The sequence below is a fragment of the Syngnathus scovelli genome, chromosome 20 (assembly GCF_024217435.2).
Source record: "Syngnathus scovelli strain Florida chromosome 20, RoL_Ssco_1.2, whole genome shotgun sequence".
NCBI classification, from domain to species: domain Eukaryota; kingdom Metazoa; phylum Chordata; class Actinopteri; order Syngnathiformes; family Syngnathidae; genus Syngnathus; species Syngnathus scovelli.
The window spans coordinates 10059431-10072426 of record NC_090866.1 but is presented as its reverse complement, the minus strand read 5'-3'; the positions used below and the strand labels follow the sequence as shown (position 1 = coordinate 10072426).

At 45.9% G+C, this 12996-nt stretch overlaps 1 long non-coding RNA gene across 1 annotated transcript in view; it reads left to right on the top strand.

Annotated features, from left to right (window-relative positions):
- The window catches only part of LOC125990387 (uncharacterized), a 52415-nt gene that overhangs the window by 12844 nt on the left and 26575 nt on the right, over window positions 1-12996 (top strand). The window lies entirely within an intron of this gene.

The window sequence follows — 12996 nt, the reverse complement described above, 5'->3', positions numbered from 1 at the left end:
CATTTAATATCGATCTGATAGGGAGCTCGATGCTTCGTTTTCTTTCTCCCTTTCACCGTTCGCAATACCAGTTGTCATTCCTCTTTGTCAATTCAGCTACATTCAAAATCTGGCCCTTTTTTTTTCCCCCCCAGCACGTCCTGTTGAGCACCCCTCCTCCTCCTCCCAGCAAAAAATAAAATGCACACAAACATGCTCTCACATACCCCCCCCTCCCCTCCCCTCCCCTTCTCTGTCACAGCTCCTTATCTTCAACGTCCAGGCTGCCGTGTTTGTCTACGTGTTCGTGACAGTATGCGTGTGCATGTGTGTGGAATAGGTGTGAAGTACAGTCACCGAGGTTGCCTTTCAAGTTCCAAGCCCCACCACCCTCCCCCTCGCTGCGTGAGTCGTACGATGTGAAGGTTGAAACAAGGTAAAGCTCAGCTCAGGACTCAGCAGGTGAATTTAAAAAAAAAAAAAAAATCCAAAAGATTCCACCCATGGTAACACAAATCTTTTCTCATTGGCTGTGTTCCTTCAATCGTGTTCTTGTTATTTTATTTCCTGTCGTGGAAACTGCTAAAATGCATCTTGAGTGAAAAATAACACTACAGGCTGTTGCTAACACCTTTAAACGATTTAGAAAAATCTCAAATCGGAGCCGGGCGGTGAGATGCTTCGCAGATGCTTTCCGGCCCGTCGTCCAGCTGGTTGTCGATGGAATTTTTAGGCGGTCCCGAGACGTTTCAGATCAACAGTGTTTGTCACAGGTTGTGCGTTTATATCTTGATGTACACAAGCGTCACGTTGTTTGCGTGTCTCTCTACTTTCGGGGTTAGAGTTTGTGCCTCGTCGGCGTTATCTGTCACCTCGCGCCGTTCCAGATTGTTTGTCGGCATTTCTCGTCCGGATTATTATGGGATGCAGCTTGCTGCTGAGCCACTTCCCGTGTATCGGCCTCATCCTGGCCCCCGGGATCATCGCCGAGATCACAAGGTTGTTTACGTTGCGGGAACCAAGGTGAGCTAAATTTAACGTCGTTGACGATAGCAATGGCGTTTTGGTTACCAAAGACGCTTAAAATTCCCAAATTTTCAACCGACTAAAATTACGACTTTGTTCTTGCGGTGACTTTTTATGTAAGGACGTATAAAAGGGTCAGTGAGCACCGAGCGGGGGTATAACGTTACTTCGGGAGGAGGCTATTAAAAACGCTCTAATAGCTCGCCTTTGTTGTGACGGAATTATGACCTGCAGCCGTCCCGCAGTTGGATGAGGCTGGAGACGGGAATGTTTTAATGCGTATAGAGAGTATCGGATGTTTGGAACGTTTTCCGGTACTAAAAAAAAAAAGAATATGTTGTTTAATTAACTGGACTGCACATAAGCGCTAGAATATCAAAAACTAAAAGGTAAGCAGAGCTGCAATGTTTAGCTGGCACATACTCGAACGGGGAATATTTTTCGCATTAGCAATGACGGCTGGCCCCGCCCCTTCGCCGCCACCCAACCAATCAGTATGACTGTGGGTCGCCACGGCAACAAATGAGCCCAGAGGCACCTCTCTTTCGCGTATATGGCTCCCTCCCCGCCAAAGCCTGGGAGCGGAATTCTGGGAACATTTTTCCATGTGAAACGGCGAGGGTCAGCGCTGGGGTGTGACGCCACGGCATTGTTCCCGCTGCGAGGAGAGGAACCGTGCACCGTGAGGGCAATTCCTGTCCGCCTCGAAAAAACAGCCACTTTCTCACACCGCTTTCCTTCCTCCACCAGACAGCTCAAAACAATCCCAGAGTGTTTGTTGGGTACGAGGTGAGCCGGCCGCCACGCCGGCCTATACTCGAGTTGGCGCGAGAATGGCGGGACAGGACAAAAATTTCATTTCGGCTGATTTGGCTATTTGCAATTTAAAAAAAAAAAAAATCTGGGGAAAAAGGTTGCATGCATAGTGATTGCAAAATTACCAGTTATTTATTGGTGTTGTTTTATTAAAAATAATGTCTTTAATCAGAAATTTAAACATAATTGTGGCTCCTTTTTCACAATTTGACGCCAAGGAGAGATTAAATGTGATGCTTGGCTCGCCTTTGATACAAAAACAGTTCCGCCCGCATTAAAAAAAAAAATCGAATTGCTCCTTAAGGAAAACTTCAATGAACCTTGATGAAATAGTCTTTTATGGTTATGGAGTTGATTTGTTGTCGTAATTATTTATTCATTCATTTTTTAAATTCCATTTTAGCACAGATTGACCCGTGAGCGTCAACAGCGCCGCATTCGCCCAAACTTATCGTTGTCTATTTTCTTAATTGAGCATTTGTCATCGCCCCCTTTCTTTACGTAAAAAAAAAAAAAAAAAAAGTGACACTACACAGATGCTCTATTCATATGCATTTAGTCGCACGACAAAAGTAAGCTTTCCTGTCCAAAAGAGGAAACGAGATAGGAAGGATGAGCCCTCCAAATCCCTCTCGTACGTAAAAGTGGGGGACATTCCTATTTTCGGGCTTTCCTTTTAAAACTTAAAAGCTTTTGTTGAGTGCTTCTGTCCCAATATGGAAGCTGGACGCACGAAGGAGGAGGCGACCAAACGCTCTTGACAGTTTCCTGCAGCCGTGCATGCGTGCGTGCGCTGTCCTCCGTCCTCCTTGGCCCTGTACGAAAGGCCGCTACCCCCGAAAACAACCCCCCCTCCCCGTCTGAGGATGCGCGTGCTTGCGTGGGCTGGATGTCTGGGAAAGCCTCTCACACAGCTGAGCCGAATATAGTGTGTGTGTGTGTGTGTGTGTGTTGCGGAGGAAGCACCTGCCCCGTGCGACCGTCAGCCGTGTTGCGTTTTATCTGACCCCTCTCACATCAGGTGGCTTCCCGTCTTGCGTCACACGCCGCCGCCATTGGCCGAGCCAATCCCCGCCTCTTCCCTCAGCGCTCCGGGCCTCGCTCGCTCGCCTCCCCTTCTCACTCCTTAATTCAATTTTCAAACAAAAGTGGCATGACAAGAACTTTTATGACAACTCTCAACCGCGCCGGTCGTCACGTCCTTCCTCCACGTCGTAGATTCGACTTCCATCTGTCATCACCCGGTAAACAGGAAGTGTCCTTCTCTCCGCTTTCCATACGTCCTAACCCGCTGGCCGTCTTATATAGCACAGCAAGGAAACCTTTAAAGTTGAACAACATCTTTATTATTTTTTAAATGACCCCTCACCCCCTCCCCTCATGGGAAATCATCTTAATACAGTAAACCCCCATTTATCACGAGGGATGTTCCAAACTCTGTCAAGGTGGGATCGCATCCGTTGAAGTCACCTCGGACGTTCTCACAAACAAATCCGGCTTTTTTTTTTTTTTTTTTTTTGCCTGTCCAGCCTTCCAGCTTGCGTCGGGTTTTGAACTCGTGTTTATTTACCAGCGGGGCGCCTTTTTCCTTGATCCCTTCAAAGGAGGCCCACTGTATTCTGTGATCCCAGCAGCTGCCGAGTCCTTAAGAGTGCACTAGATGAGTGCGGCGAGAAGCAGACATCCCCCCCCCCCACCCCTCGGCAGACGCAATTATTTGTACGTGTGTTTTCCATCGCCTAATGATGTCATCCCTTATTGATCAACATGATGCGATGGGGCTTTTGTTTTGGGAATAGAGTATGACGAGGTGAGGATGAGAGCATTTATTTGAAAAGCTTGATACCGTGGTACCTTGATAATGGATTGTTTTGATTTTTTTTTTTATTAAAGTATCGGGTACTCGTAGAAGCTACTTAGTGCTTGTACCTCAGATGGAGCAAATGGGAGAAAGACATTTTTTTTTTTATATGCCGTCCTTGTCAGGACAAGGACAAACTCCCCTTTTATCCGCTTTGCAATCTATTAAAAAAATAGCATGCCACGTTTTGACAATAACAGTTGTCCGCCCTGCTAAATTATACAGACCGTTATTCTTGACAAATGGGCCCATTGGACGGCGGCGGGGCCTAAGTGCATTTATGAGTGGCAGTAATAACACACCTTAATACAATATGGCTTAAAAGGAGGGATTCAATTACTTTGGCGCGTGACACGGGCTGACCTCCACGACGCCCTCGGGCGATTGCCGTTGTGCGGATTGAGAAAAGACTAAAAAGAAAAATAGTGCTCAAATCAACCAGTTTTGTATTTAAGACACCTAGCTTAATGCTAATACCCAAATAGCATCCGCTGGATGTCGCGGCGTTATAGCGCTTTAAAAAAAACGGACATTTGAACACAAAAGGTGCAGCAACACTTGTAGACAAGCAATGTTATTATTGGTTGTGTGCCATTCGCTCAACGTGAGACACAAGTATTGTCTGAGGCACAAGCACGAAGCCGGAAAGATCGGTTAAAAGTCACCTGTTGTCGGCTAGCTTTGTCGTCGTGGTTACACTCACAACAATACCGACTGTAGCGCTTTGTTGAGCCTCGCTAGACATCCTCCTCCTCTTATGATTTGTTTGCACTTTTATCGTACGGCAACAACATACCCCTAAAGGGCCTCTTCATTAGGTACACCTGTATCCATCTTGCCTTGTTTTGTTTACGTTGTTGCCGTTCGATAGTGCAGGTGTTCCTAATATTCTGGCTAGATTCGTGCTAGACTTCCCTTGTTTTTGTATTTTTTTACTGGCAGGTGTTTATGGCGAACCCCCCCACCCCCCCCCGCTACATTGTGATGTGGAAAAGAAAACATAATAATGACCTTAATAGACTCCAGGGTAATTTCGGTGCAGTTTCCTTCCGTCATGGGGGCCATGGTTTGATGCCATTTGTTTGCTAAATGGCTTGTGCTCTTAATGGACTGCGAGAGTGAACTCTTGAGATCCTCAAAGAGCTTAGAAAAAAAAAATAAGAGGGATCATTTCGAGCACAGTTGCAGTGATGATAATTGCCTTTCTCCGCAGCTTTGGGTTTGGAGATGGTGTGCGTTTAATCGGACCCTTCAGTTTATAAATCGAGTTGATTCCGAGGGTCTGTCCTGTTTGTATTTTTCTCGTCGGGGCGAGGGGAGGGGGCTTCGGTTCCCAGGGTTATTTTCTCCCTGAGGCACAAGTGTGACATTGGCCAGAGTTTGATTTGGTGGGAGGAAGGCAGCTCCTCCATCATATAGTACATATAACACATGGCCTCACACACAGCCGTCTGGGCGAGGTTTGCCGATCAATTAGCTCGAGTTCCACATGTGACGCTCGCTCGGAAAATATACGACATTCTTTTCTTGCCGTCATTACCGTGACGTCAGCTCGGACACGGCGAAGAACGAGGCACTTTACGCAAATCGTGAATCTCTCTGCTTTCATTTAAAATGAAACGCGGACGTGTAGTTTTGATTGACATTTTTCAACGTGCATCTGGTTGTCCCGCATGTAGGATCTTGTTTATCGCTGGTGCCATCTGGAGTGTGTTTTGCCGCGTGCTTGGAGTTAACTCAAGCGACGCCTTGCACGCTTGAATGACACGGCAAAACATTTTGTTTACGTTAGCGCCGAGCTAGCCGCTCGCCATGGCTTTCCGTCCCTCCCGCTAATATTAAGCATCGATAACGGCCCCAGTCTCGAAGTCTCCGACGACCCTCAACTCCCTCCGACTCCGAAATGTGAAGGAGGTTTTCCCCGACATTCCAGCGGCTGGAAGAATGACAGCTCGCCTGGTGATTGTCTCAATTTAGGTTTTTGAGCGTTGAAGAAAAACACGCACGCACAAACATGTACATCACAGGCCAAAGAGCAATCGGGGAGTAACTAGCAGCGTCCAAAATTCTCATGAGATGACTCTAGAAAGATGGGCTGGAATAACACACATTTTTTGGCATAAAGAAGCATTATGAATTTTAATTCGCAGTGCAGGGGCTGAATGCTAGCTTAGCGTCTCGCGCTAGCTACCATCTGGGTCGCTCGACTATTTGACATCGGCGGCTCTTCCGCCGGTCCTCGTCAACGGCACAGGCGGTCGTTTGGGGTAACTGGCGTGTTTACCGAGAACAGTCCAAATAGTTTACATGTCGCCTTATCAAAATATCACACGCGCGTTTTGCGCTCGCTAGCTGCCGGCCGCGTTCTCTTGCGCGCATTGTTGGCCTTATCTGCCTGACGGCGTGACCCCCCCCCCCCCCCACCCCCTCCAGGGACCAACAGAGCACTACACAATAGAATTAAAAATAAGAGTAGAAACTTTTGTGATGACTAAAAGCTGACATTTTGTATATATACTACATGTGTGTTGTACACTAACATCTGAGTAGTGAGTAGAAAAGCTGCAGCTTGTTGACACTGACCACAAAATGCTTTGACCCGCAGTTATTTTTCTCCAAAACATCGCTTCAGGGGTCTCCTAGAAAGCCGAGGTGCGTAAATTTCGACAAGCACTTTGAGCCAAGGCAATTTTCAATTTTGTTTTCCTCATAGGAAATTGCAGTTGGGGGTCACAAACCGCACTTGACGGTTTAGTTGGTTGACTATAAAAAAAAAGCCCGTCATGGCTTCTTGCAGCTGTCATATTTTTTTTACACACTTCTCCCAGGTGAATTTAGTGAGCTCACCGATGCCTCTTTTCTGGGCCGGAAATACTATTCTTTTATTTCAAGTGGCTCGCCTTCTGTTGAAGCCATTAGTAGGGGGAGGGGGGGGGGGGTCTAGTGGGCACAATGGGGTGGCCGCACATGCAGACAATAATGACGGAGTGGACTTGCATGGACCTTTCCCAGCACCCTTGAAGTGCTTGGCATTGTAAAAAAAAACACATGGAAATCTCGATGTCCAGGTGCTTTTTAAATATCGTTTGATCCTGCAGACTTGAGGAATTACGCGCCTTTGTGGGTCAATATTCCTCCTCGTAAGAAATTATTCTTAATGTCTCCTTCTCGCTCCCCGAGGGCCTTTTAAACCCAACTTGACTTTTTGGTTTCTTGCACACCCCACAGTGATATTTAGAAATGGGTACCTGACCCAAAGGAGGAGGTGAAACGCGACGCGCCGACTTGGCAGCGCGACACGCTGAGCCAGCAGAAACGTCTGACATTTATCTTAAAACAACACTTTGCTTCACAATCGGTCTGAAAAACGTACAGAAAGGCATCTTGCCGGTTCCCACGGCTCAAAGTGTTGATTGGCGGCACCAAAGAGACATTTTTTATCACTGTGAAGTGGCGCTCAGTGCGGCTCACTATTTGGCAAGCGGGTGGTCGCTAACCAGTAGCAGTTGACCAAAGTGTGGCCAAATATTTATTCTGTACCGTGCAAAACCCTCACTAAGATTATAAATTTTTTTGCATAAATTTTAAACAGCAACTAATTAATCCCAACAAGAAGGAAAAACGTAGTCATTTTATTTCTTGTTATTTTTTGCTCTACTTCGCTTTGACATATTGAGCACACGGGCGGTTTTAAATATTGGAATTATATCGCTATACGTCCCAAATGTGTGTTTTCCCAGGAAAGGCCACAACTAAAAGATAAAAATTGCACATGGCATTTATTAGCGTTTCACTTTGGACGACTCTCCGCGGATGTTGATGGTGTCATGCCGTTTTCCTCCCTCGACTTAGCGAATGTTGTTTTTATATGCGTTTTGTCACAGCGGCACATTTGAATGTGTGTGTTGTGCAAGGTTGTCTCTTATGGGAGACACATTGTTCCACTTTAGCCTCGGCTTTACAGCCAAGGTGCTCTTTGTTGCTTCATCAAGGAAATTTAATAGCATCTCCGTCGGAAATGGAACGTTACGGCACCACTTTGCCTTTGCTTGCGAAAATAGCGGATTAGCGAGACGGCATCAAATGTTGAACTAAAGATATCTAATTGAATTTCTGAAAATGTCAAACTAGCATGACTCACTTAAAGGCGTAATAGCATTATACAAATTGTATTCTGCAAGGTTTATGTGTAGATTACAGTTTTGTGTAGAAAAGCTAGTCTCATGCTAGGCTAAAGCTAAGCTAACTTACTAACGAGACGAAGTTGTTTGTTTCCATTTGCGAGTTTTCTAGCAAAGCGACACTAATTAGCATTACATGTTTGGGGTTAAAGGTGTTCGAGCAACTTTTTTTACGCTAACGTAAGCACCTGCTCGTGCGAATTGTTTGCAAAACACTGACTCATGGAAATAGTCGTAAATTGCTGTGTTTGTGTTGTTACCTCTGAGAATGGGCGTGTTGAAATGCAGAATACTATACACCGGTTTTTTTTTTGTCTTCCATTTTTTGCCAAATGCTCATGCCTTGAGTTTCTTTAAAAACAGTTGAACAACGTCAACAGCAATTTCTGATTGGCATTTTAAGCTAGCCTCGTGCTTAACTACACCAACTAGCGACTAGCTGTAGTATACAATACTCTGGTCATTTCATTAGGTACAGCTGTTCTCTGTAACCATACGATATACTTTCTAGTAACTGAATTTATTCACATATTGAAATGAATTAAAATGCCATTAATCTTCTGGAACATTTTTTTCTCCCCACCGTGACTTACAATAAGTATTAAATCATTCAATTCCATTAATAGACTTATCTTAAAAAAGTACAATGCGGCCCTTGGCGAGACCTCACGGTGAGGTCATGGCAAAGGTGCCAAATGACACGGGTCGCCACCGTGGCGTGATTTAGAGCGTCTGCGTGTGCAAATGAACTTTACTTGACTGGTCGCCGCATGATTTACAACTCCGACTTGTGCTCTCTTTCGCTCCGGCCGGGGATGTGACTGCCTTTTGTTGGGCCCTTGTTTAGAGTGGCAGCGCTCATTCGGACCATTGTTTGTTCAGCCGTAATGACAGAGCGGGCCACAATGGACGTCAGAATGGCGACTGTGTGCCAACGTGCATGTCAAGTGCAAGTTCACGGGGTTAGCGCCGGCCGGGTCCCCGAATAGGCTGTCGATTAAAACCCTCGGTGAACTCTCGCTATTGACCAGCTTATATTTTGTTATAAACGTGATTTATTACGGAGAGCATCTGGGTCACGGCAAAGGCTGCAGCTGTCAATCACAAGCTGCCATGTCGAGGCTGAAGAAACCTCACCCCCCTTCACCCCGAAGCAATAAATACGGAGGTGACCACGTCGGCGCACACTAATTGAGCATGAGATCCAAGGACCCCGATAAGCCGGTCCCTTGACGGCAGCTGCCCTAGACGCTGTTTGCTTTGCTAATGTCCTCCTTGCCTGGGCATGCAGGCCGCGTTAATCACTATACATCTGCCACGCATCACCCCCGCTCCATTCACGTCCAGGCCAATTATCCCGAGCAGCTAATTCACACGGCCATTTTTTTTACTACTGGGACCAAAGTTCAGGAGCGGTGTGCGGGACACTTTATTAGGTACGGAGAAATCACATTTCGACGTTTTCTTGGCGAATTTGATTCCATTTAATTGTATGTTGACAGTTTTATCCGCATTGGTGTTGCAAAGGGTGGAAAATTCCAAGAGGGCTCTCCACATGAGGTTTAGCTCAGGAATTTTGGAAATAATCACTACTCGGGATTTTTTTTGCATTCAAAAATTGAATGCAAGCAAACTTAGATGACGCCTTGTCATAGTAACTCCCTTTAAGTCCTACTTTGGCCCAAGCAAGCATCTTTTCATCCCCAAAGTGCTTTTTAAGCGAATGGCTTGCAGATGTTGCCGGGTCGAGACACATCTGCGGACTTGTGCCCATTTGGCTTTCTTCTTTGCCGGTCGATAAAATTGGAGCCTTTTATTGCACGATTAGAGCGGCTCATTAATGAGCACCACCCCTCCGGATCACTCTTCGGCCGTCTGGTCCCTCTGGCCAGCATCACGTCCGAGGCAGACCTCTGGTCCCCATTAGTGACCCAGTACAGTATCTGCAAGTTCTTTGGCGCTTTCCGTTTCACATTAGTTTGCTTGTGGTATCTGAACGGAGCAGCGTGTTTGTGCTTGATGATTGAAATGTTTTCCTCCTCCTTTGATGGCCTGATAGACTTGAACGGCTTCTCTCCACTTCACGTTTGTTTTCGAACCAAGCTAGTGGATTGCAACTGAGAGAAGAAATACCGATTCCCTCTTTTCCGCTGACAACTTTCTCACTTGGCGAGTAGCACATGCCTATTCGGATGCCGCGCTTGCATAACGACAGTATCCGTTGGTCCAAATCCTCCCGTAGCCAATCACAGACCTCAACGCCGTCTCTCTTCCAAAGTCTGCTGAGTGATGGTGGCCATGGCAACAGCCGGGCTCCCCCCCCCCTTCATTTGATGGCATCCAAACGTGTGGCGGAGTAATTATTGCGTTGCGGGATGGCATGAGGCCCCTAAGGTGTGACACAATGTGTGAAATGGAGCAGGTGGTGGGCACCCCCAAACCCCTCCATGTACTTAAACAGAAGAATAGTGCAAAAAATTATAAATTCAACTTGGGAAAATTCAAAAAATATTTGTACTTGGCTCATTCAATGCGAGGATTTGTGCCTTGTTGCTTGCCATCCCTGAAAATAAGCAAGTATTCTCCCTAATGGACCTTGACCGGCAGGTTTAGTCAAGATTAATACTTGATGCCAAGTAGGAAAGTGATCGCCATCGCTCCCATAATGGCTCGCCTGACAAAGAAGCTCATATAAAAGTATGCATGAAGGATGCGTGTTTGCAGCCAGTGTGAGCACGCGCGCATGTGCGTGTGTGTGTGTAACCCGGTCGCTTTTATCGGCGTGTGTCTGGATGCAATCCGCCGGATGTCCAAAGAAAGGAGGGAGCCGTCATGTTACACTTGTACATCCATCAGCGGCAGCGTCGGGTATCCCGCGGCGGTAGCGGCGGCCAGCTGTGTAACATCAGCCGAGCGAAGCCTACCGAGCATGTGTGTGGTGTGGAAAATGGCGTCAAATATCTATTTTGGTGAAAGCCAAATCATTTGTATTTTAATATTATTTTTTATATTTAATATTATTGTAATATTATTAGATTATTAATAATATTTTTAAGATCAAATATATTAGAAAATAAATCCCCCAAAAATTAAAGCGTCAATTTTAACCGTGCTGCAATGATGTTGGGCGTAAACAGTCGTACCAGAAAGAAACAAATCATTGTATTGTCAATCAAACAATTGCTAAATATGGCGCTCATGAGACATAAATCTAATAAGGTTTAAGGTTGTTGCGGGGGGGGGGGGGGGGGGGGAACACAAAGGCTTCCCTTCCATCTTTGATGCAGTGAATGGAAAATGATAAACAAAAAAACACCCACTTCCCCTGCCAGGCCCCCCATAAATCGCCAGCATGAAGGAAGTATGTTTAAATCATCAGCCGTCGCTCAGTCATAGTGGAAAAGGCATTCCCATGATGCCCTCAAAAATAAACGGCGCTACCGGCCCGGGTGGGACACAATGGTGTGAAATTATACCCTGGTGCTAGACACGCAACACAACACGGCGTGCCCAATCGACCCGCCTGGAACAATCGTATCATAATAATCGTATGGTAAAATATAAATATATGAACCAAATGTCGGTTTATTCCAGATTCTATTTCAACCACTTTCATTTGCAAGTGGGCATTGGACCATCTGTTGGTACGCCTTGCGCCCAATCTCCTCCTGCCCAGTCAGGGGTCCCTGTTTGACTAACAGGATTGGGCGGGAATTAAACTCGGCAAGGAGCTCGGCTTAAAACGAGCCATTTGTTGGTCAGCGAGGGATCTTCGCTTTTGTCTGAGCCAACATTCTCTCCAGCGCAAACTCGGTTAATTGAGGCAACGTGGATGATGTAGCTCTCATAAGAGACGCTTGGAAAAACACATTCCATATTTGCCTGCAATAAACGGAACCCGGAGCGCTTTAATGAGATCCCCGTGGCCCCGCAATACAAATACTGGCGAGGCGAACGCTTAATGAATATTCACACTTGGATTGTGAGGCTGAGATAGCAGCTGGGGACAGAGAGCAGTCCTTAAAATTGCCCGTCGGAAGGGGATGCTAGCCAAACTCGCGCTACCTGTTGCCAAAAGTGGTCAAGCTGCAATAAAGGGTGTGAAGACAAATGCTACGCTTCACAGCACGATCGGAATAACATGCAAGGGGACTCGAGTCGCACCCCTGCGGGACTCCGCATCCCCAACACTGTTCCCTGTCATGTTTAAAATACGATAGAATAATGAAATCTTTCTGTAGCCTGATTTCATTTGTAGATTGCAAAGATAATCGAAAATAATATCGCTGTACTTTATCTGCCCTGTGGGCCATAAAACATCTGTTTCAGCCCTTTCATAATGGACTTGAGTTGTCTTTTTTTTAATCACAGTTATAAAACGAACCCAAGCAATAAACAGTAACCATATGCTCGCTCGCTGAGTATGAAATATTTGCTTGTTTGCTGTCCCGCTTCTTAATCGAGCTTTATGGCCAGCGATAAGGCAGCCCGAGGTGTCAAATGACCTTGATAAGATATTTCAGAGATGATCTTCAGGATGTCGAGACGGAGCGGCCATTAGTTGTTGTTTATTACCGCCAGTGAGGCATCCTTCCTGTCTGAAAGGGGACCCACTGCCCGGCCGGCACCAAACAAAGCAGTAAATATTCCAACCTCGTTTGATCCGGCAAGAAAAAGGAAGAAGCTTTGATCGTGGTCCCAGAGCTTGGTGGGGACACATGTGGGACAGAGTCCAGGGGTGTGTTTTCCTTCTTGAGCTCGGTTGGGGATGGCCGAGGAGAGGTTAGAAGGTTGACGGGGGCATTTTTTATTTTTTATATCTATCAAAAACATTTTTAATATCCACCTGCATGTCTTGCCATCCACCTGCATATCTTAAGCTGGACTCGGTTTTAAAAAGGGAGGGGCGGGGTCCTTTCCCCCCCCCCCCCCCCCCCCCCCCAGACTTGGATTTAAAGATTTAAACAATAAAAAAATAAAATAACAGACAAGAGAAATTTTACAAACAGTAAGATATTAAAAAATAAGATAATAATAATAAAATAACAGACAAGAGAAATTTTACAAACCGTAAGATATTAAAAAATAACAAAAATAAATAAATAAATAAATAAAATGCTCTGAGATAAAAAC